The following is a 24,674-nucleotide window of genomic DNA, read 5'->3' on the forward strand; positions in this document are numbered from 1 at the left end:
GCTAAGTGGATAAAATTTAAGACAGAGATCACAGAATTGATGGAAGGAGACAAGCCGTGTGGCTGACAGTGTCTTGGTGCTCCGGCTGGGTGTCAGGCCTGAGCCCCTGAGGTGGGAGAGCTGAGTTCAGGACTTTGGTCCACCAGAGACCTCCCAGCCCCATGTAATATCAAACGGCAAAAGTTCTCCCAGAGATCTCCATCTCAACACTAAGACCCAGCTCCACCTAATGACCAGCAAGCTACAGGGCTGGACACCCTATGCCAAACAACTAGCAAGACAGGAACACAAACCCACCCATTAGCACAGAGGCTGCCTAAAATCATAATAAGTTCCCAGATACCCGAAAACACACCACCGGACGTGGTCCCACCCACCAGAAAGACATGATCCAGCCTCATCCACCAGAACACAGGCACCACTCCCCTCCACCAGGAAGCCTACACAACCCACTGAACCAACCTTGGCCACTGGGGGCAGACACCAAAAACAACGGAAACTACGAACATGCAGCCTGTGAAACAGAGACCCCAAACACAGTAAGTTAAGCAAAATGAGAACAAAGAGAAATGCACAGCAGATGAAGGAGCAAGGTAAAAACCCACCAGACCAAACAAATGAAGAGGAAATAGTCAGTCTACCTGAAAAAGAATTCAGAGTAATGATAGTAAAGATGATCCAAAATCTTGGAAATAGAAGGGAGAAAATACAAGAAACGTTTAACAAGGACCTAGAAGAACTAAAGAGCAAACAAACAATGATGAGAACAACACAGTAAATGAAATTAAGAATTCTCTAGAAGGAATCAATAGCAGAATAACTGAGGCAGAAAAACAGATAATTGACTTGGAAGATAAAATAATGGAAATAACTACTGCAGAGCAGATTAAAGAAAAAAGAATGAAAAGAATTGAGGACAGTCTCAGAGACTGTGGGACAAGATTAAATGCACCAACATTCGAATTATAGGGGTCCCAGAAGAAGCAGAGAAAAAAAAAAGGGGACTGAGAAAATATTTGAAGACATTATAGTTGAAAACTTCCCTAATATGGGTAAAGAAATAGTCAATCAAGCCCAGGAAGCTCAGAGAGTCCCATACAGGATAAATCCAAGGAGAAACATGCCAAGACATATTAATCAAACTATGAAAAATTAAATACAAAGAAAAAATATTAAAAGCAGCAAGGGAAAAACAACAACTAACATACAAGGGAATCCCCATAAGGTTAACAGCTGATCTTTCAGCAGAAACTCTGCAAGCCAGAAGGGAGTGGCAGGACATATTTTTTTTTTTTTTTTTTTTTTTCCGTACGCGGGCCTCTCACTGTTGTGGCCTCTCCCGTTGCGGAGCACAGGCTCCGGACGCGCAGGCTCAGCGGCCATGGCTCACGGGCCCAGCCGCTCCGCGGCATATGGGATCCTCCCAGACCGGGGCACGAACCCGTATCCCCTGCATCGGCAGGCGGACTCTCAACCACTGCGCCACCAGGGAGGCCCGGCAGGACATATTTAAAGTGATGAAAGGGAAAAACCTACAACAAAGATTACTCTACCCAGCAAGGATCTCATTCAGATTCAATGGAGAAATTAAAACCTTTACAGACAAGCAAAAGCTAAGAGAATTCATCAAACTAGCTCTGCAACAAATGCTAAAGGAACTTCTCTACACAGGAAACACAAGAGAAGGAAAAAACTTACAATAACAAACCCAAAACAATTAGAAAATGGTAATAGGAACATACATATCGATAACTACCTTAAATGAAAATGGATTAAATGCTCCAACCAAAAGACACAGACTGGCTGAATGGATACAAAAACAAGACCCATACATACGCTGTCTACAAGAGACCCACTCCAGACCTAGGGACACATACAGGCTGAAAGTGAGGGGATGGAAAAAGATATTCCATGCAAATGGAAATCAAAAGAAAGCTGGAGTAAAAATTCTCATATCAGACAAAATTGACTTTAAAATAAAGACTATTACAAGAGACAAAGAAGCACACTATATAATGATCAAGGGATCAATCCCAGAAGAAGCTATACAAATTGTAAATATTTATGCACCTAACATAGGAGCACCTCAATACATAAGGCAAATGCTAACAGCCATATAAGGGGAAATCGACAGTAACACAATCATAGTAGGGGACTTTAACACCCCACTTTCACAAATGGACAGATCATCCAAAATGAAAATAAATAAGGAAACACAAGCTTTAAATGATACATTAAACAAGATGGAGTTAATTGATATTTATAGGACATTCCATCCAAAAACAGCAGACTACACTTTCTTCTCAAGTGCTCATGGAACATTCTCCAGGATAGATCATATCCTGAGTCACAAATCAAGCCTTGGTAAAGTTAGGAAAATGGAAATCATATCAAATATCTTTTCTGACCACAATGCTATGAGACTAGATATAAATTACAGGAAAAAATCTGTAAAAAATACAAACACATGGAGGCTAAACAATACACTACTAAATAACCAGTATATCACTGAAGAAATCAAAGAGGAAATCAAAAAATACCTAGAAACAAATGACAATGAAAACATGATGACCCAAAACCTATGGGATGCAGCAAAAGCAGTTCTAAGAGGAAAGTTTATAGCAATACAATCCTACCTCAAGAAACAAGAAATATCTCAAATAAACAACCTAAACTTACACCTAAAGCAAGTAGAGAAAGAACAAAAAAACCTCAAGGTTAGCAGAAGGAAAGAAATCATAAAGATCAGATCAGAAATAAACAAAAAAGAAATGAAGGAAATGATAGGAAAGATCAATGAAACTAAAAGCTTGTTCTTTGAGAAGATAAACAATATTGATAAACCATTAGCCAGACTCATCAAGAAAAAAAGGAAGAAGACTCAAATCAATAGAATTAGAAATGAAAAAGGAGAAGTAACAACTGACCCTGCAGAAATACAAAGAATCATGAGAGATTACTACAAGCAACTATATGCCAATAAAATGGACAACCTGGAAGAGATGGACAAATTCTTAGAAAAGCACAACCTTCCAAGACTGAACCAGGAAAAAATAGAAAATATAAACAGACCAGTCACAAGCACTGAAACTGAAACTGTGATTTAAAATCTTCCAACAAACAAAAGCCCAGGACCAGATGGCTTCACAGGTGAATTCTATCAAACATTTAGAGAAGAGCTAACACCTATCCTTCTCAAACTCTTCCAAAATGTAGCAGAGGGAGGAACACTCCCAAACTCATTCTAGAGGCCACCATTGCCTGATACCAAAACCAGACAAAGTGTCACAAAAAAAGAAAACTACAGGCCAATATCACTGATGAACATAGATGCAAAAATCCTCAACAAAATACCAGCAGACAGAATCCAACAGCACATTAAAAGGATCATACACCATGATCAAGTGGGGTTTATCCCAGGAATGCAAGGATTCTTCAATATATGCAAATCAATCAATGTGATACACCATATCAACAAACTGAAGAAAAACCATATGATCATCTCAATAGATGCAGAAAACGCTTTCAACAAAATTCAACACCCATTTATGAAAAAAACCCGCCAGAAAGTAGGCATAAAGGGAACTTACTTCAATATAAAAAAGTCCATATATGACAAACCCAAGCCAACATCATTCTCAATGGTGAAAAACTGAAACTATTTCCACTAAGATCAGGAACAAGACAAGGTTGCCCACTCTCACCACTATTATTCAACATAGTTTTGGAAGTTTTAGCCACAGCAATCAGAGAAGAAAAAGAAATAAAAGGAATACAAATTGGAAAAGAAGAAGTAAAACTGTCACTGTTTGCAGATGACATGATACTATACATAGAGAATCCTAAAGAGGCTACCAGAAAACTACTAGAGCTAATCAATGACTTTGGTAGAGCAGCAGGATACAAAATTAATGCACAGAAATCTCTTGCATTCCTATACACTAATGATGAAAAATCTGAAAGAGAAATTAAGGAAACATTCCCATTTACCATTGCAACAAAAAGAATAAAATACCTAGCAATAAACCTACCTAAGGAGACAAGAGACCTGTATGCAGAAAACTATAAGACACTCATGAAAGAAATTAAAGATGATACAAACAGATGGAGAGATATACCGTGTTCTTGGATTGGAAGAATCAACGTTGTGAAAATGACTATACCACCCAAAGCAATCTACAGATTCAGTGCAATCCCTATCAAACTACCTATGGCATTTTTCACAAAACTAGAACAAAAAATTTCACAATTTGTATGGAAACACAAAAGACTCTGAATAGCCAAAGCAATCTTGAGAAAGAAAAACGGAGCTGGAGGAATCAGGCTCCCTGACTTCAGACTATACCTACAAAGCTACAGTAATCAAGACAGTATGGTGCTGGCACAAAAACATAAATATAGATCAATGGAACAGGATAGAAATCCCAGAGATAAACCCATGCACATATGGTCACCTTATCTATGACAAAGGAGGCAAGAACATACAATGGAGAAAAGACAGCCTCTTCAATAAGTGGTGCTGGGAAAACTGGACAGGGACATGTAAAAGAATGAAATTAGAACACTCCCTAACACCACACAAAAATAAACTCAAAATGGATTAAAGACCTAAATGTAAGGCCAGACACTATAAAACTCTGAGAGGAAAACATAGGCAGAACACTCCATGACACAGCAAGATCCTTTCTGACCCACCTCCTAGAGAAATGGAAATAAAAACAAAAATAAACAAATGGAAGCTAATTAAACTTAAAAGCTTTTGCACAGCAAAGGAAACCATAAACAAGATGAAAAGACAACCCTCAGAATGGGAGAAAATATTTGCAAATGAAGCAACTGACAAAGGATTAATCTCTAAAATATACAAACAGCTCATGCAGCTAAATATCAAAAAAACAAACAACCCAATCCAAAACTGGGAAGAAGACCTAAATAGACTTTTCTCTAAAGAAGATATACAGATTGCCAACAAACACATGAAAGGATGCTCAACATCACTAATCATTAGAGAAATGCAAATCAAAACTACAATGAGGTATCACCTCACACCAATCAGAATGGCCATCATCAAAAAATCTACAAACAATAAATGCTGGAGAGGGTGTGGAGAAAAAGGAAACCTCTTGCACTGTTGGTGGGAATGTAAATTGATACAGCCACTATGGAGAACAGTATGGAGGTTCCTCAAAAAACTAAAAACATAACTACCATATGAGCCAGCAATCCCACTACTGGGCATATACCCTGAGAAAACCATAATTCGAAAAGAGTCACGTACCACAATGTTCATTGCAGCTCTATTTACAATAGCCAGGACATGGAAGCAACCTAAATGTCCATCGACAGATGAATGGATAAAGATGTATACAATAATATATAAAGAAGATATATACAATGGAATATTACTCAGCCATAAAAAGAAATGAAATTGAGTTATTTGTAGTGAGGTGGATGGACCTAGAGACTCTCATACAGAGTGAAGTAAGTCAGAAAGAGAAAAACAAATACTGTATGGTAACACATATATATGGAATCTTAAAAAAAAAAGTTCTGAAGAACATAGGCACAGGACAGGAATAAAGACACAGACATAGAGAATGGACTTGAGGACACGGCGAGGGAGAAGGATAAGATGGGACGAAGTGAGAGTGGCATGGACATATATACACTACCAAACGTAAAATAGATAGCTAGTGGGAAGCAGCCGCATAGCACAGGGAGATCAGCTCGGTGCTTTGTGCCCGCTTAGGGGGTGGGATACGGAGGGTGGGAGGGAGACACAAGAGGGAGGAGATATGGGGATGTATGTGTATGTATAGCTGATTCACTGTGTTATACAGCAGAAACTAACACACCATTGTAAAGCAATTATACTCCAATAAAGATGTTAAAAAAAAGATAACATTGTAACTTGATTTGTTTGGATATTAGCAAGAGTCGTTCAAGTTTGAAAATCATGTCACTGATGGCAACATATTTGTTATTGACATTACCAATACAGGACATCATTCTCAATCTGTTTTTGTAGCTGTCCCATTCACAATGATTCTAAGAACAGTGCAAGAATCTGTCCAAATTACTGAATCTTCTAGTGTAGTTATGCTCAAACACTTACATATTTTTACATATAAAAATACGTCAGTTTATAACACATTATTTACTTTTTATTTATCCTTAAACTTAGGTCAATTTAAACTTAGGGCAATATATTTTAATATTATTATTATTAAAATATAGGTAGGTTATATTTTCTATAAATATAATCTCAAGATATAAAGGGGGTAATTGCACAACATTGGCATAAAAAGTGGATATTGACATCTTAAAATATGAACACCCAAAACCAAATTTATATCAGGAAATCAAAAATTGTTCAGTATTAGAAAATATTTTAATATAATTCACAATACTAATAGATTTAAGGAGAAAAATCATATGACTATCTCGATAAATGCTGAAAGCCTTTGAAAAAATGTAATACTCATCCCTAAAAATTCCCGAGAAAACAGAAATGGATTAAGGCTTCCTTAACACTCTATATTAACCATGTCATTTTATCTTCTGTATTTTCATGCTGAGACCTTCCTGATCCTGGAGGGACTACCCTTCTACCGTTATCTATCTATTCATAGACATGGTAAACAACTCATCTGTGATACCATCTCCTTTATTGGGCTCTCACATTCCAGGGCATTATGTACCTGCTCTAATCACCCTGGAGCCAACTAGCAGAAAATTGGGGGCAGCCCTAGGTCCTAGGGCCTGCTGAAATTGTTCAAGCTAGCCATCCCAAGTCTGCTTGCTTTGCCTTGCCCCTTCCTTCCCATGGAAGCTGCAATAAAGGCTTTTGACCACATTTCCCCTCACTCCCTCTGCCCCCCTGGGCTCACCCTGGGGTTTCCCCATGTGCCCCCCCCACCATGGTGTGGCATGCCCCTTCCTTTTGGGATCTGTGAGTATAACAAGCTCTCTTCTTAATGGAAGTCATCTCTTGATCTGTTGGCCTTCCCATGCTTAAATAACAATAAAATCTACATTTTAAAACACATGGCAATATATATATAATTCAGTCCTTAAGTCGGCTTCTTTTTTAATGGAGAAATGCAAGAGCTATTCCCATTAAAGTCAGGCAAGATGTCCACTATCTCCACGACTATTTAACATTGCTCTGGAGGTACTAGCTAATACAGTTTGACTAAAGAAAATGACATAAGGAAAAGAAAATTGAAAATAAAACTTTCTCTGGGGACTTCACTGGCTGTCCAGTGGTTGAGACTCTGTGCTTCCACTGCAGGGGGCACAGGTTTGATCCCTGGTTGGGGAACTAAGATCCCGCATGCCACACAGCACGGCCAAAAAAAACACTGTCTCTGTTTGCACATGACAGAATAGCATATCTGGAAAATGCTAGAAAATGAAAGATGAAGCAATTCAAACGATAAAAGAATTCCATAAGATAGCAGGATACAAAATTAACACACAAAAATCAATAGCATTGACTTCAAGGTTCTGGTCTGACACGTCAAAAGCTTGGACCTCATCACTCCCAACTTCACAAAGAAGAAAAAAAAAAGCTAAACAAACTGCTTCTCAAATCCATCAAAGAGTTGAGGTTACAGGGCAAACGGACGCCCTGAAAACTGGCGAGACAGACAGGCAGGCACAGAACACCACAGCTCACGGAGAGCAGAAGCTGCGCCTGGAGCCTGGCAGGAACACCGGAATGTAAGCCACTAAATTCTAGAGGCTGAGCGTGGGCTAGCTTGAGAGAGAAAACTCCTGAAAGCCTAGTCTTGGGGTACCCCACACTTTCCTGAGTTTTACCTCCAGGAGTCCCACAAGGTCCTCAGGGGGAAGGGGAAAGTAACTGCTTTGAAATAAGCTCAGAGCACTCTGTTCTCCTCCACAATTGCCTGCCCTGAAGAGAAAATATTTTACCAGACCTGGGGAAAGCAAAATACCCAACTCCAGCCCATTCTAGTTTTCCTCATCTAATGGGGATGGTGGGGAGGTGACCTGTGAATGTCACAACCCAGGGCTCCTAAAAGACTGAGACCTAATCAGAGGCTCTATATAATGTTTCCCCTCCTCCCATACCTCACCACCACATTTATAGGACTCCTGGAGACCACAACTGAAAGAGCTGCAAACTTCAGACCCTATTTAAGAATTAGTCTCTAGGGAAACCTAAAGACAACCAGGGAGACAAAAACAAGGACCTTAGAAGAAATTTTAGCCTTGGAAACCACAGCTACAGCAAAGAATAAACATAGCCTAACTCCCAGCCAGATTAACATGAAACCTCACTCTAAAGGTCTATTTACCTCAGTTTTTTTTACCCAATATTATATCATGTTACATATTATAGGATTAAGCAAATGAGCAAATATGTTGATGTTGTTGGGATCCAGTACTCACTATAGAAGAAGTCATACAATATGGAATATGGGAAGCTCGGAAAGAACTCTGTGGAAATTGGAGACATTGATGTAAACTCATTTTTTAAATATATGTATATACATGATTATGTGCACATGTGTATCTGTACACATGTATATGCATGTGTATGTGTATGTATGTGTTTGCATATGTGTAGATACATGTTTCTATTACCCAGGATTGTCTGCTGAAAGGGCTAAGAGCAAAGTACCCCAGTAGTAATGAGCACCTGGAACCCAGAGCTTGATCTCTACCACCATCCCCAGTGTATGGAATGAGAGCATCTCGGAAAATGGCTCATTCCAGGGCTTGACAGAATAGATATCAGATGACCCTGGAATGTCATGTAATGCCAGAAAGTAAGGAACTACTTTGTAAAATGCAATGGATGCAGGTCATGAAAATCAGGTTGAAGGGGCTCCTGCTGGCCACAGCTGGCACAATATTTGAGCACCAAAATAATTAGTATAGTAACGAATTATAAAACATTCAAAAATAGGAATTCATGAGCTTATAACAATGATAAATGGATGAAGAAAGTGGGAAGAAAGGAAAGGGTCTTGATTACAGCAGAGTGCTGAGGGCCACCTGTTAATGTGGAGGGGGTTCCAGAGTTGGACAACTGTCATTTTGCCACCACCAGGGTAGAGATTGGATCAGTCAAGAATCATTGGTGGATGAATGAATAAACAAACGTGTTGTATACAGACAGTGGAATCTTAGCATTAAAGAGGAAGAAGATTCTGACACAGGATACAACATGGACGAATCTTGAAGACATTATGCTAAGCAAAATAAGCCAGTCACTGTAAGACAAATATTATATGATTCCACTTACATGAGATTTCTAAAGTAGTCAATTCATAGAGACTGGAAGTAGCATAGTGGTTGCCAGGGCCTGGAGGGAAGGGGCATGGGGTTATTGTTTAATGGGTGCCGTTTCAGTTTTGAAGATGAAGGAGTTCTATGGATGGATGGTGGTAATGGTTGCACAACCGTGTGAATGTACTTAATGCTACTGAACTGTACACTGAAAAATGGGTAAGATGTAAATTTATGTGATATGAATATTTTATCACAATTAAAAATAAATAATCGGGGCTTCCCTGGTGGCACAGTGGTTGAGAGTCCACCTGCCGATGCACGGGACACGGGTTCGTGCCCCAGTCTGGGAAGATCCCACATGCCGCGGAGCGGCTGGGCCCGTGAGCCATAAAAAAAAATAATAAAATAAAATTTAAAAATAAAATAAAATAAATAATCTTAAAAAAAAACATCACTGGATGCAAACCTCAGAGGGAAATTTTGACGAGGAACAGGATTTTTCATTTTTTAAAAATGTCTCCCCATAGATTGCTTATCAGTTGCAATGAATAAATCTGGCAGCAACTTGATCAAGGATTAAAATTAACATTACCAATGAGAGATAGCTGGACATCATGTGTCTCTACCTGTGATGCCCTTAGAAGGACACAAGAAACCTCAGACAAACACAAAATGAAGAATGTTCTATTAGGAAAATGGGAGGGGAGGAGGGACTACATTCTTGAAAACTGTCGACATTGTAAAAGGCTATGGAAACGTTTCAGGTTAATGGAGGCTAAAGAGACATGCGATGCCTGACAAACTAGAATATTAGCAGTAGACGGAAGTGTTATATCAATAAAAAAGGTATCAAGTAGATAACTGTTCTGTGCTTATGTAAGAGCATACGTATTCCTATTCTTAAGAAATACAAACTGAAGCACTTAGGGGTTGGGGGCCATGATATATATAGCTGATCGGCAACTGACTCAGAAAAAAATTGGGTATGCATGTGTGTGGATCCTCAGGGCCTGGAACATAATAGGAACTCAATAACTGTTTGTCGAACAAAGGCAGAAACGAATTAAATAACTGGTTATCTTAGTCAGCTTGGGCTACTGTAATAAACACCATAGACCGGGTGACTGAAACAAAAGGCATTTATTTCTCCCAGTTTGGGAGGCTGGGAAGCCCAAGATCAAGGTGCCAGGAGATGTGGTCCTGGTGAGAACCCTCCTCCTGGCTTGCCGATGGCCAGCTTCTGGCTGTGTCCTCACGTGGCAGAGACAGTGCTCTGGTCTCTTGCCCTTCCCATAAGGACATTCGTTCCAACACGGGGGCTCCACCCTCATGACCTCATCTCAACCTAACCACCTCCCACTGCACCATGAACACAATAGTTAGTGCTCTGATGGTTTCCTCCAGTTTTGCTTCCTAGTTCACACTTACATCCACCCTCACTTAAGTGTTGTTTCCTCAGGTCACTGGGACATTAAGGTTCTTCCTGTCTTTACCTGCTTTCAGCATCTCAACCCCTCATGCTTTCTGAATCCACACTTGTCATGGCAGTTTTCTACTTTTTAATCATTAATCCTCTCCCTCGAAGAGTCAGCTCCAAGAAACAAACAACCCAATCAAAAAATTAGCAGAAGACCTAAACAGACATTTCTCCAAACAAGACATACAGATGGCCAACAGGCACATGAAAAGGTGCTCATTATCACTAATTTAATAGAAAAATGAAAATCAAAACTACAATGAGGTAACACCTCACATCGGTCAGAATGGCCATCATCAAAAACTCTACAAATAATACATGCTGAAGAGGGTGTGGAGAAAAGGGAACCCTCCTACGCTGTCGGTGGGAATGTAAATTGATAGAGCCACTATGGAGAACAGTATGGAGGTTCCTTAAAAAACTAAAAATAGAGTTGTCATATGATCCTGCAATCCCACTCCTGGGCATGTACCCAGAAAAGACAAAAACTCTAATTTGAAAAGATACATGCACCCCAATGTTCATAGCAGCACTATTTACAATACCCAAGACACGGAAGCAACCTAAATATCCATCAACAGGTGAATGGATAAAGAAGATGTGGTACACACACACACACACACACACAATGGAATATTACCCAGCCATAAAAAAGAATGAAATAATGCCATTTGCAGCAACATGGATGGACCCAGAGATCATCACACTAAGTGAAGTAAGTCAGACAGAGAAAGACAAATATCATATGATATCACTTATATATAGAATCTAAAAAAATGATACAAATGAACTTATTTACAAAACAGAGATAGACTCACAGACATAGAAAACTAACTTACGGTTACCAAAAGGGAAAGTGAGGGGAGGGTCAAATTAGGAATTTGCAATTAACAGATCCACACTACTATATGTAAAATAGATAAACAACAAGGACCTGCTGTATAGCACAGGGAGCTATCTTCAGTATCTTGTAATAACCTATAATGGAAAAGAATCTGAAAAAGAAGAGATATGGGACTTCCCTGGCGGTCCAGTGGTTAAGACAACACGCTTCCACTGCAGGGGGCACGGGTTCGATCTCTAGTTGGGGAAGTTCCACATGCCACACGGTGAGGCCAAAAAGAAAAAAGAATATACATACATATATGGTCAGGTCACTGAAGCCAGGATGGTCAGAGTTCCTCCCAGGGACTCCTCTGTTGGAGACAAATGGGAAGTTTCTCTTGCACTTGGATCCTAGGCTGTAGAGATGGCACTGGGCTGACTGAGAACCATTTTCCCTACACAAGGGAAACCAGTTAGCAGTAGGTGAGAATTAAGCCAACTCACAAAAAGAAGTGAAATTAGATGTAGAGGCTGAGAGCCCTGATAACTAGCCTGAGGCTTTGGATCCAGCTGTGCCTGAGGTTTCCTCCATACTTCGGGTTCCCTGAGCCTAAAAATGCCCTCTTGGCTAATCTGCACAGAGATCCTGTCACTTACAGCTGAGAGGATCCTGACTCACACTCATTATTGTAATGAGTGACACCACCAATGACAAGAAAAATAAAACTTATATAAAAATTCAGAGTTACAAGAGTTCTTCATTAGGGAAGATCAGGAAAAGTGGCATTTGAGCTTATTCCTAAGGAATGTGTTAAATCTTGATCAATGGAAATAGCCAAGAGAACGTTCCAGGCAGAAGGAACAGAGGGGAAAATGGTAAAAAAAAAAAAACTGTCCAAACTGGCAAGAGTGTATTCACAGCAGAGCAGGACAGGAGGTAAGACTAAAAGGGTGAGTTTGGGCTGCTCAGTGGAGCAGCATTCTGCCAGAATATCCAAGTACTATTGTCCGGCTGAACAAGGAAAATGTACTGTAGCTCAGGAGAGCAGTTGGGGCTGGAGACACGGGTTGGGAGTTACCTGCAGAAAAACTATAGTTCATATCCCCAAGCGACTGAACCACTCATAATCACGGTAGCTGTTGTATCCAGAGCCTTCGTCACAGCTTAGGCATTACGCTAAAGTACGGTAATGGCATAGTTTCCTTTAATCCTTAGAGAAACCCTATAAGGTAGGCACTATGTTTTTACCCTATTTTGGAGTTGAAGTTTGAAATAAGCTTACAGAGTTGGCCAGTTCAAAGTGACCAGTGCAAAGACCTAAATCAGTTAGTGGTAGAGTACTTAGGTCTGATCTCACTCCCGGGTACAAACTCTTAAGCACCGCGCTGCACTGTGCTCCCCAGTGGAAGGACGTAGGAAGAGGAGAGGGGTGTATAAAGAATCTCAGGAGATATCTAACGGAAGCAAGATTTTTTTCCACCTCTAGGTGAGATAAGAACCTGGACCCATAGAAGCTATTTGAAGGTAGAAGAGCCAGGCAAGGATTTTCTGGATTTATCTCCATTCCTTGGGGTACACAGCTATCACTTCCACTCCTCTTCCAATAACAACCATGCCTAAAAACTTGCCCAACTACTTTCAGATGCCTTTTTCATGATGTCTCAATCTATCTTTTTAAACCGAACAGTTAAGAGGGCAGAGTTTCTGTCAGCACAGGGAACAGAATGACTGCAGAAACAGACCCTTCTCTGTACTACAGGCCATAAGATTTGGGAGGTTATTTCTTAGAGTAACTAATGTTACCTTAGTGAACACTTAGGGAGATTCCATGAAAGCATTAAACCAACAAACTCCTGAAATGTAAAGAAAAAATTATTCCCAAACTTAAATTTTCAATAGACACACTGAAGGACAGAACTGCCACTCTTGAGATTAAAAAAGTGTGGTCTTGGGGCTTCCCTGGTGGCGCAGTGGTTGAGAGTCTGCCTGCCAATGCAGGGGACACGGGTTCGTGCCCCGGTCCGGAAGGATCCCACATGCCGCGGAGCGGCTGGGCCCGTGAGCCACGGCCGCTGAGCCTGCGCGTCCGGAGCCTGTGCTCCGCAGTGGGAGAGGCCACAGCAGTGAGAGGCCCGCGTACCGAAAAAAAAAAAAAAAAGACCATGTGGAAGAAATAATTTCAAAAACTAGGACGAACATGCAAAGAGAAAGAATATGCAAAAGAAAACAAAAGTTACTTGGAAGACAGATCCTAAGACACCAGTTTGCAAGTAACATAAACAACAGAAGGAAAAAATGTAACAGGTGGAAGAAGTAACAAATAAATGACCAGGAAAATGTTTGTTATTTGCAGTTTTTTTTTTTTTTTTTTTGCAGTACGCGGGTCTCTCACTGTTGTGGCCTCTCCCGTTGCAGAGCACAGGCTCCAGACGCGCAGGCTCAGTGGCCATGGCTCACTGGCCCAGCCGCTCCACGGCATGTGGGATCTTCCCAGACCGGGGCACGAACCCATATCCTCTGCATTGGCAGGCGGACTCTCAACCACTGCGCCACCAGGGAAGCCCTGCAGATTTATTTATGCAGGTTTAGGAGAGGTGATGAAAGGGCACACACCCAGGCATCATCCTATTAAATTTTAAAATGCCAAGGTTAAAGATAAATTTTGCATGCTTCTAGACCAAAAGAACAAGTTACATATAGAAGAAGAAACAAACCAACTGGCACTGGACTTCTATGCAGAAGCAGAAGTCCGTGGAATGGAGAGTAATGTTTACAAATTAGTAAGAGAAAAAGACTAGGAGCCAAGGATGTATCATATGTCAGATACTATCCACTTTTTAGGGTGAAAGAAAGATATTTTCTGGGATGCAAGGATTCTGAGACCATCATTCACATAACCTGAGGAAAAGGTTCCAGAAAGGACTCTGTCAAGAAGAGGGAAGGGGAAGAATGTGGATGAGAAGAAGATGAAAAAAAAAATTGATAAAGGAAAGAAACAGCAAAGGAGTCGATGGCAGGCAAAGAACTTTGCGATATATGTGGTTACCCTAACTGGATAATGATTGACCGGGAATTTGTACTATGAACACTAAGGAACCTTGAAATATGAGACACACTGCAAAGGAAGCCTAATAATAGTCTGGGGCTAAAAGTACAGTTCATCCCAGCGATATCCAGGCATTGGGAACTGGGTGGGCATATGTAAAAAAGTAGTAACACTAAAATTTTCTTCTTGTGGACGCTAAGGAGAGCACGGGGGGAAGGGAACTTGGTGAAGTAATACCATCTTGTGTAAGACTTTAGCCATCTGTATCCAAGGACAATGATTAGGAATGGGGATACTGAATGGAAAGTACAGAAAAATTTCCAAATTCACATGAGGAAGGGAAGAGAACAGAGACTAACTGGGTCAGTCTGCAAAAGTAAAAAGCAAATAACAAAATAAAATAAGGAAATTAGAAAATAAAGTAGAAGGGAAGGTGAAAGACGGGGATGGTCACCTGGGGAAAGAAAGAAAGAAAAGCTCAGTTATATGTTGCTTATAAGAAATATAGTTTATAGGGCTTCCCCGGTGGCGCAGTGGTTGAGAGTCCGCCTGCCGATGTAGGGGACGCGGGTTCGTGCCCCGGTCCGGGAGGATCCCACATGCCACGGGGCTGCTGGGTCCGTGAGCCATGGCCGCTGAGCCTGTGCGTCCGGAGCCTGTGCTCCGCAACGGGAGAGGCCACAGCAGTGAGAAGCCCACGTACAGCAAAAAAAAAAAAAAAAAAAAAAGAAATGTAGTTCATAAAAAGTTGGAGGGAAGGTTGAAAATCAAAGGATGGGCAAAAATGTAAACAAATATAAACTTTTCAGAAGGCAAGAGTATGCAAAATGCTGATGAAAGAAATTAAAGAAGACCTAAATAACTAGACAAACTGTATTCATGGATTAGAAGACTCAACATAACAAAGATATCAATTCTCCCCAAACTGATCTATATATTTAACACAATTCTTGTCAACATGTCAGTAAGCTCATTCTACAATTTACATGCAAAGGAAAAGGAACTAAAATATGTAAACAATTTCGAACATGAAGAATTAAGTGTGAGGAATCACTCTACTAGATTTTTAAGAGAGTGTGCTATTTGGAGGAATTAAATGAAAGAGAGAACTCAGGAATAGACAGACACAAAGATGCCCAACTGATTTTGACGAGGTGCAAAAGCCATTTATTGGAGAAGAGATATTCCTTCAACAAATAGTGCTGAAGCAATCAGTCATCTGTCAGCAAAGAACAAAAGGACAAAAATCGCACACCTGATACAAAAATTAACTCAAAATGGATCACAAGTTTAAATGTAAAATATAACACTATAAAACTTTTAGAACTAAATGTAAGAGAAAATCATTTGGACCTAGGGCCAAGCAGAGTTCTTAGACTTGACACCAAAAGCATGATCCACAGTAGGAAAAATGATAAATTCAACCTAATCAAAATTTAAAACTTTTGGGCTTCCCTGGTGGCGCAGTGGTTGAGTCCGCCTGCCGATGCAGGGGACACGGGTTCGTGCCCCGGTCTGGGAAGATCCCACGTGCCGCGGGGCGGCTAGGCCCGTGAGCCATGGCCGCTGAGCCTGTGCGCCTGGAGCCTGTGCTCCACAACGGGAAGGCCACAACAGTGAGAGGCCCGCATACCGCCAAAAAAAAAAAAATTTTAAACTTTCGCAAAAGGTTCTATTGAGAGGATGGAAGGTATGTAACTTCATGGTATTGGCTTTTCTTCACTCAGTACACCTCCCTTGAGATTCATGCAAGTTGTTATGTCTGTCAGTAGTTCATTCCCTTATAGTTGAGTGGTTTTCCATGGTATGGATGCTCTCCAATTTGCTTAACCATTCACCTGTGGAAGGACATTGGAATTGTCACCAGTTTCGGGGCTATTACAGATAAACTGCTGTGCACACTCAGTTACAGATTTTTGTGTAAACATAAGATTCTCTTCCTCTGAGATAAATGCCCAAGAGTTCAATTGCTAGACCATGTGCTAACTGCATGTTTAGCTTTTTAGGAAACTGTCAAACTGTTTTCTAGAGTGGCTGTGCCATTTTAATTTCCACCAGCAACATATGAGAGACCGAGCTTTTTCACATCCTCACAAGTATCTGGGGTTATTATTTTTTATTGTGGCCATTCTATTAAGCATATAGTAGTAGTAGTCTGGGTTCTCCAGAAAAACAGAACCCATAGGAGATATATATGTATATATATACATACATATGTGTTTTGCTGAAAGTTGCTGAAACAGTTGTTGAAAGCACAGTTCATGTATATGTATGAATGAGATTTATTATAAGAATTTGGTTCACATGGGTATGGAGGCTGAGAAGTTCCAAGACCTGCAGTTGGCAAGCTGGAGACCCAGGAGAGCTGATGGTATAGCTCCAGTTTGATTCCAAAGGCCTGAGAACCAGGAGAGTCAATGGTGTAAATTCCAGATTGAGTCCAAGTCCAAAGTCAGAAGACCAATAGTCCAACTCAAAGACAGTCTGGCAAAGAGAATTCTCCCTTACTCAGCCTTTTGTTCTATTCAGGCAGTCAGTGGATTGGATGAGGCCTACCCACACTGGGGAGGACAATCTGCTTTTTTTGAATTTTTTAAAAAATGTACTGATTCAAATGTTGATCTCAACCAGACACACCCTCACAAAAACACCCAGAATAATGTTTAACCAGACATTTGGGCACCCCACGGCCCAGTCAAGTGGACACATAAAATTAGAGTAGGATAGCACATTGCAGTTTTAATTTGCATTCCCCTAATGATGAAGACCATCTTTTCATGTGCTTATTTGCCTTCCGTATATCTTCGTCAGTGAAATGCTTTTTCACGGCTTTTGCCCATTTTCTAAATGGATTTTTTTAAACTATTGACTTGAGAGTTCTTTATGAATGCTAGTTACTAGTCTTTTGTCAAACATGTGGTCTACAAGTCTAGCTTGTCTTTTTTTTCTTTTCGGTACGTGGGCCTCCCACTGCCGTGGCCTCTCCCGCCACGGAGCACAGGCTCTGGACGCGCAGGCCCAGCGGCCATGGCCCACGGGCCCAGCCGTTCCGTGGCACGCAGGATCCTCCCGGACCGGGGTACAAACCCGCGTCCCCTGCATCAGCAGGCAGACTCCCAACCACTGCGCCACCAGGGATAGCTTGTCTTTTTATCCTCTTCATAGTCTTTCACAGGGCAAAAGTTTTTAATTTTAACAAAGTCCCGTTCATCAATTTTTCCTTTTAGGGATTGTGTTTTGATGTCAAGTCTAAGAACACTTTGCCTAGCCCTAGTTCCTGAAGCTTTTCTTCTGGAAGTTTTATACTTTTACGTTTAGATGATGGTATATTTTGGGTTAATTTTTATATAATGAAATTTAGGTCTCTTTAACTTATGGATATGCAGTTTCTTCACCACCATTTGTTAAAAAGACGATCCTTTCCCTATTGAATTGTTTTTGCACCTTTGTCAAAAATTAGTTGGGCATCTTTGTGTGGGGCTATCTCTGTTTTCCCATTTTCTATTCTGTTACATTGATCTAGGTATCCATCCCTTCACTAATACAATGCACCCTTGATTACTGTACTGTATATATACAGTAAGTATTCAAATTGGGTAGACTGATTCCTAACACTTTATTCTTCTTTTCCAAGATGGTTTTAGTTATTTTAGAGCCTGTGTCTTTCCATATGAATTTTAGAGCAATCTTGTCTATGCCTGCAAACAGTTCTTGCTGGGATTTTGATAGCAACTGCAGTAAACCTACAAGTCAGTTTGGGGGAGAACTGACATATTTGCTATGCTGACTCTTCCAATCCATGAGAACAGTATGTCTCTCCATTTATTTTGATCTTGTTTGATTTCTTTGACATTTCCTGTTTTCAATTTTATTGTCTTCTGCTCTTTATTATTTCCTTCTTCTACTAATTTTGAGTTTATTTTGCTCTTCTTTTTCTAGTTTCTAGGGGTAGAAACTTAGGTTATTGACTTGAGAACTTTCCTCTTTTCTAATGAAATAATTTGGTGCTATAAATTTCCCTCTTGGCACTGCTTTGGCTGAGTCCTACATATTTTGCTATATTGTATTTTCATTTTCATTTTGTCATATGCATTTTTAAAATTTCCTTTGATATTTTCTCTTTGGCTCATGGATTATTTTGAAGTGTGATGTTCAATTTTCCAGCCTTTGGAGATTGTTATGTTGCCTTTCAGTTATTGGCTAGTTTGGTTCCATTGTTGGTTTCTCATTTGATTCCATTATGCCCAAGTGATTTTTGACAATTGCATATCCACAAGTTAAAAAAAAACAACAACTTGACCTAAATTCCATACCTTGTATAAAAATTAACTCAAAATTGAGAATTCCCTGGCAGTCCAGTGGTTAGGTTTGGCACTTTTATTGCCAGGGCCCAGGTTTAATCCCTGTTTGGGGAAGATCCTGCAAGCTGCGCAGTGTGGCCAAAAAGTAAATTAAAGAAATAAATAAACTTCAAAAAAATTAACTCAAAATGAATCATGATCTTAATAAAACTATAAAAATTTCAGAAAACAGGGACTTCCCTGGTGGTCCAGTGGTTAAGAATCTGTCCTGCAATGCAGGGGATGCCAGTTCGATCCCTGGGCAATCCCACATGCTGTGGGGCAACTAAGGCCACATGCCCCAGTGAAAGACCCTGTGTGCCGCAACTAAGACCCAACACAGGCAAAAAAATAATAATTAATTAATTTTAAAAAACTTTCAGAAAACATACTCTTGAAACACACACTGTGTGATTTCAATTCTATTCAATTTGTGGAGATTTGTTTAATGGACCAGGATATGGTCTATCTTGGTAAATGTTCCACAGCACCTGAAAAAAAGTTGTATATTCTGCTGTTGTTGGGTAGAATACTTTATAAATGTTGATTAAATCTTACTGGTTGATTGTATTGTATTGTATTGTTCACATCTTATCTGTTATGCTTTGCTGATTTTCCATCTAATAATTCTAACAGTTGCTAAAAGTAGGATGTTGATATCTCCAACTATAATTAAGGAATTGTCTATTGCTCTCTTCAGTTCCTTCAGTTTTTGCATCATGCATTTTGAGGTTCTGTTGTTTGCTGAATAGATGTGTAGGATTGTTGTGTCTTCCTGGTGAATTGATCCTTTTATCATTGTATTATATCCCTCTTTATCTCTAGTAGTTTTTTTACGAAGTCTGCTTTATCTGATACTGATAGAGCCACTCCTTTTTTTTAAATTAATGTGTGCATAGTATACCTTCTTCCATTGTTTACATTTGATCTACGTATGCTGCTGAACTTGAAGTGAGCTTCTTGTAAACAGCATATAGTTCAGTGATTTTTTTTTTAATCTACTCGGCCAATCTGTACCTTTTAATTGGTGTATTTTGACAATTTACATTTAAGGTAATTATTAATATGTTAGCATTTCAGTCCGCCACTTTATTATTTCTTTTCTCTTTATTTTCTCCGCTTCTCTTTTCTTGCCTTCCCATGGGTTACTTGAACATTTTTTAGGACTGCATCTTGACTTATTTATAGTGTTTTTAAGTGTATCTCCTTGTATAGTTTCCTCAGTGGTTGTTCTGCATATTACAATATACATATGTGACTTACCACAGTCTACTGGCATCAATGTTTTACCACTTTGCATGAGGTAAGGAAACCACTCTTCCATTTAAGTCCCATTACCCACTTTTAAATATCATTGTCTTGAGTACCAGATATTGTTGTATTTTTGCTTCAGTCATCAAATATGATTTATAAAACTCATAAGAAGAATGAATACTCTATTGTATGTACCTGTCTTTCTGCTCTTTCTGTTGTTCTTCCTTCCCAACATTCCAAGATTCCTTCTTTTATCATTTTATTTCTGGTTTAATCTGGTTTCCTTTAGCTATTCTTTTAGGGTAGGTCGGTTAGCAACAAGTTCTTTTAGTTTTCCTTCATTTGCAGATTGATTTTATTTCCTCTTCATTTCTGAAGGATAGTTTCACCAGATATAGTAATCACAATTAACAGTCCTTTGCTTTCCGTATTTGAAAAATGTTGTGCCACTTCCTTCTTGCCTCCAGGGTTTCAGATGAGAACTCTGTTGTCATTCAAATTGGTGTTTTCCTATAGGTGATGTGTCTTTTCCTCTGGATGTTTTTCAAGATATTTCTATGTCTTTAGTTTTCAGAGGTTTGATCATATGTCTTGGCATGGACTTCTTTAGGTTTATCCTACTAGGAGTTCACTCGCCTTGTTGAATTTGTAGGTTTATGTCTTTTACCAAATTTTTAGCCACTATTTCTTTAAATAATCTTTTGCAGCCCCTCTTTTACATCTTTCCTTCTAGAATTCCCATGATACAAACGTTGGATCTTTTATTACTTACTGTTCCACACGTCCCTCAGGTTCTGTCCATTTTTTTTTCAGTCTATTTTCTGTTTTTCAGTCTGTGCAGATTCTACTGATCTGTCCTCAAGTTCACTGATTCTATCCTCTGTCACTTCTGCTCTACTAATGAGCTAAGCTAGCAAGAATTTTACTGTAATTAGTTTGTTTTTCAGTTCTATAACTTCCATTTGGTTCTTTTCTTTTAATTACTTCTTTGCTAAGATTTTTTATTTTTTCATTTGTTTCAAGAGAACCTGTAATTCCTTGTTGAATATTTTTATGATGGCTCCTTCAAAATACTTGCCCAATAATTCCAGTATCTGATTCATCATGGTGATGGCGCCAGTTGATCGTCTTTTCTCATTCAAGTTGTGACCTTCCTGGTTCTTGGTGACAGGTGATTTTTTAATTATATCCTTGACATTTGGTTATTCTGTTAGAAGTCTCTGGGTCTTATTCAAATCTCTTACTTCAGCAAGCAGTCACCCTATTTAGATTTAGCACACAGACTCTTGCCTAATTTTGTAGGCTCTAGTTCTAAAGACAGATGAACCTTTCGAGCCCTTGCAGTATTATCTTGGTCTGCTTGGTTTATCTGGTGCATCTGGAGCTTCTACTGGTCCCTGCATGTACTGCCTAATGGGGCAGAAGAAGCTTCTGGAGGCCAGGTCACCTGCACCCCTCAGGTGGGAGGGGCAGTCTCAGGCCCATGGAAACAATAAGGCTTCCAAGCTGCTCATCTGTGGTGAGATCCCCCTGGCCAGTGCCATCCTGCCTCCTGGTGTCTCTCAGTGGCAGAGGGACTGTCTGGCCAGGCAGGGAAGAAGAGCATGTCCCTTGGTCACTTATTGTCAGTGGGTCTCCTGATTTATCCCACTTGCCGATACTGCTAGATTTGTCTGGTATTATTGGTGGGTCCTCTGTTTGATCCAGGAATGAGCCTACCTCAGCTGCCTTCTGTTGCTAGACTGGTGGTCAGGAAGCATCAGGCCTGGCTCACGTTTTTCTGTTGGTTGGGTGGTTGTAAGATGCCCTATATCACCATGCTGTTCCTCCTGTTCTGGGGTCCCCAACCAGTCCACCTGCTTCTTTCTTTCTTTCTTTTTTTTTTAATATTTATTTGGCTGCACCAGGTCTTAGCTGCAGTACACAGGATCTTTAGTTGTGGCATGCGGGATCTAGTTCCCTGACCAGGGATCGAACCTGGGCCCCCTGCATTGGGAGCATGGAGTCTTTCACCACTGGACCACCAGGGAAGTCCCTGCTTCTTTCTACCATTCAGAGCTGTCCTTTGTGTCCAGAGTTTACTGTTGTCCTAAGGATGGAGGAACACAGGAAGCGAGCCTACACCTTCTCCTCTAGACTGCAAGGCTGATCTCCCCCTAGTGCCTTCAATGACTAAACCCAACTGCCAGCAAGAGAGTAAAAGAGCGTGTCAGTGCAATACATAAAGGCAGCCTCCCAGAGCACAGAGCAGAATGGAGAAGGGTGAAGAGTGGGCTCGGAGAGGCAAGCAGAGAATACCCAGCACAATGACCATTGTTTGGAGGAAAAATCAAAACGTTTTTAAATATGCAAAGACTAAGAGTATTTACCTATCCCATACCATCATTAAAAGAATATCGTCTGGGGGCTTCCCTGGTGGCACAGTGGTTAAGAATCCACCTGCCAATGCAGGGGACATGGGCTTGATCCCTAGTCCGGGAAGATCCCACATGGCACGGAGCAACTAAACCCATGCGCCACAACTACTGAGCCTGTGCTCTAGAGCCCACGTGTCACAACTACTGAGCCTGCATGCCACAACTACTGAGCCTGCGTCCTAGAGCCTGCGAGCCACAACTTCTGAAGCCCGTGTGCCTAGAGCCCGTGCTCCACAACAAAAGCCACCGCAATAAGAAGCCCACGCACCACAACAAAGAGTAGCCCCCGCTCTCCACAACTCAATAAAGACCGCGCGCAGCAACGAAGACCCAATGCAGCCAAAAATAAATAAATAGATTTAAAAAAAAAAGAATATCGTCTGAAGAACGAAAGTAACTTCAGAGGGAAGGATGGAGATGCAACAAAGCAACACTGGAAATGAATAAAATATGTTGGTATATTCAATTAAACATCTGTTAACCACCCAGAGACCTAATTCTGGTATTTTAGAAAGATGATACTAAGTCCTTAGCTAAAACAAGGAATACAAAAAAAAAACAAAAACAAAAAAACAAGGACTGAAAGGGGTGGTTCAATGAGTAATTTAAATGCAATGTTGTCCCTGTCTTGTTCTGAGGAAGACAGCAATCTTAGATAACTTTAGATTCTGCTGGAAAATTTTTGATCATAATGGATGTTAAAAAATATTTAAGGGAACTACTAAAAGAACAGCTATTTAACCTATAGTTTCCAGTCACATATACGGGGGAAATGGAAATTATAGAAATTTTTACCAGTTTTAAAGAAGTCAGGAAAAAAGGAGAGGGAAAAGAAACAAGGTCAAAAAAGATGGTAAAGGTAAAAAAACATCTATTTTTGCCATAGAGACTATTCTAATGAACAAATCATTGGATTACACAAAATGCAAATGTTTCAGTGAACTGAAGCCATATCACGGATAGCCTGCTTGGTGCTCAAATGCTTTTAAAAAAAGTAAACCTTTGCTTTCTCATGAAAATTGATAATTAACCAGCTCTGTGGAGGATATTGATGTGGGGTGGGTGGGGGGTGTGTGTTAAAAATCAATGCCTAGAAAAACTGTTTCTTGCTTCCCTTTCCTCTTTCCCCAGCTGCCTCCCCACCCACCATAAACCTGGACCTTCAAACCCAACCCATTCCTTCCTTTCAGGTCTCTGAGCCTAGACTTATTCTGATTCAGAAACAAACAAACAAACAAACAAAAAACTGTGTGGGGAAAGTAGTAATCAATTAGGAATCTCTTTTGCTAGAATTTTTCAAATCAATAAAACACCTAGTAGCAGTGGCTATGCCTAACCCATCTTTAAATCCTCAGACTTAGCAGAATAATGACACCGAAGTTAGGAATATAAGAAAGAAGGAAGGAAAGAGTAGGAAGGTGGGAGGGAGGGAGGGTGGGAGAATCAATCAACATTTATTGTGCGTTTGCTGTGTGCCCAGCACTGAGGAGACAGAACTGCAAAGGCATGGTGTTTACATCTGTGGGTCTGTATCTGATGGTGCTGACGGCCTCAGCTCCATTTGCAGGAATCTGAGATTCCTTGGGCCAGACAGAGGTGCTGAGCCCCTGTAAGCTGTGCACTGTGCGCTGATGGCGGCCTCACCCCGTGTCTTAGCCATTCAGGCTGCTCTAACAGAACACCACAGACTGGGAGACTTATAAATAATAGAAATCTATTTCTCACAGTTGTGGAGGCTAGGAAGTCTGACATCTGGTCACCAGCAGATTCAGTGTCTGATGAGGGCCTGCTTGCTGGTTCAGAGACAGCCTTCTTTTCGCTGTGTCCCCACATGGCAGGGGGCAAAGGAGCTCTCTGGGGTCTCTTTTATCATTCAAGTCATGAGAGCTCCACCCTCGTGACCTAAGCACCTTCCAAAGGCCCCACCTCCAAATATCCTCACACTGGGGGTTAGAATGTCAGCATACAAATTTGGGGAGGACACAACCGTTCAGTCTCAAGTACCCTGTGCTCGTCCTTCCTCCTGTCACTCACTAGGCAGAGTAAGTTA

The 24,674-nt window shown here is 40.4% G+C and overlaps 1 long non-coding RNA gene across 1 annotated transcript in view; it reads left to right on the top strand.

The window, feature by feature from the left end:
• Nucleotides 1-13,375: 13,375 nt before the first annotated feature.
• Nucleotides 13,376-24,674, top strand: part of LOC309792796 — a 468,580-nt gene continuing 457,281 nt past the window's right edge. The window contains exon 1 of the long non-coding RNA XR_014291794.1: nt 13,376-13,672. This is a non-coding gene — a long non-coding RNA (uncharacterized lncRNA). The remainder of the gene's footprint in view (nt 13,673-24,674) is intronic.

Source organism: Mesoplodon mirus, assembly GCF_964341445.2.
Source record: "Mesoplodon mirus genome assembly, chromosome: 17".
Lineage (NCBI taxonomy): Eukaryota > Metazoa > Chordata > Mammalia > Artiodactyla > Ziphiidae > Mesoplodon > Mesoplodon mirus.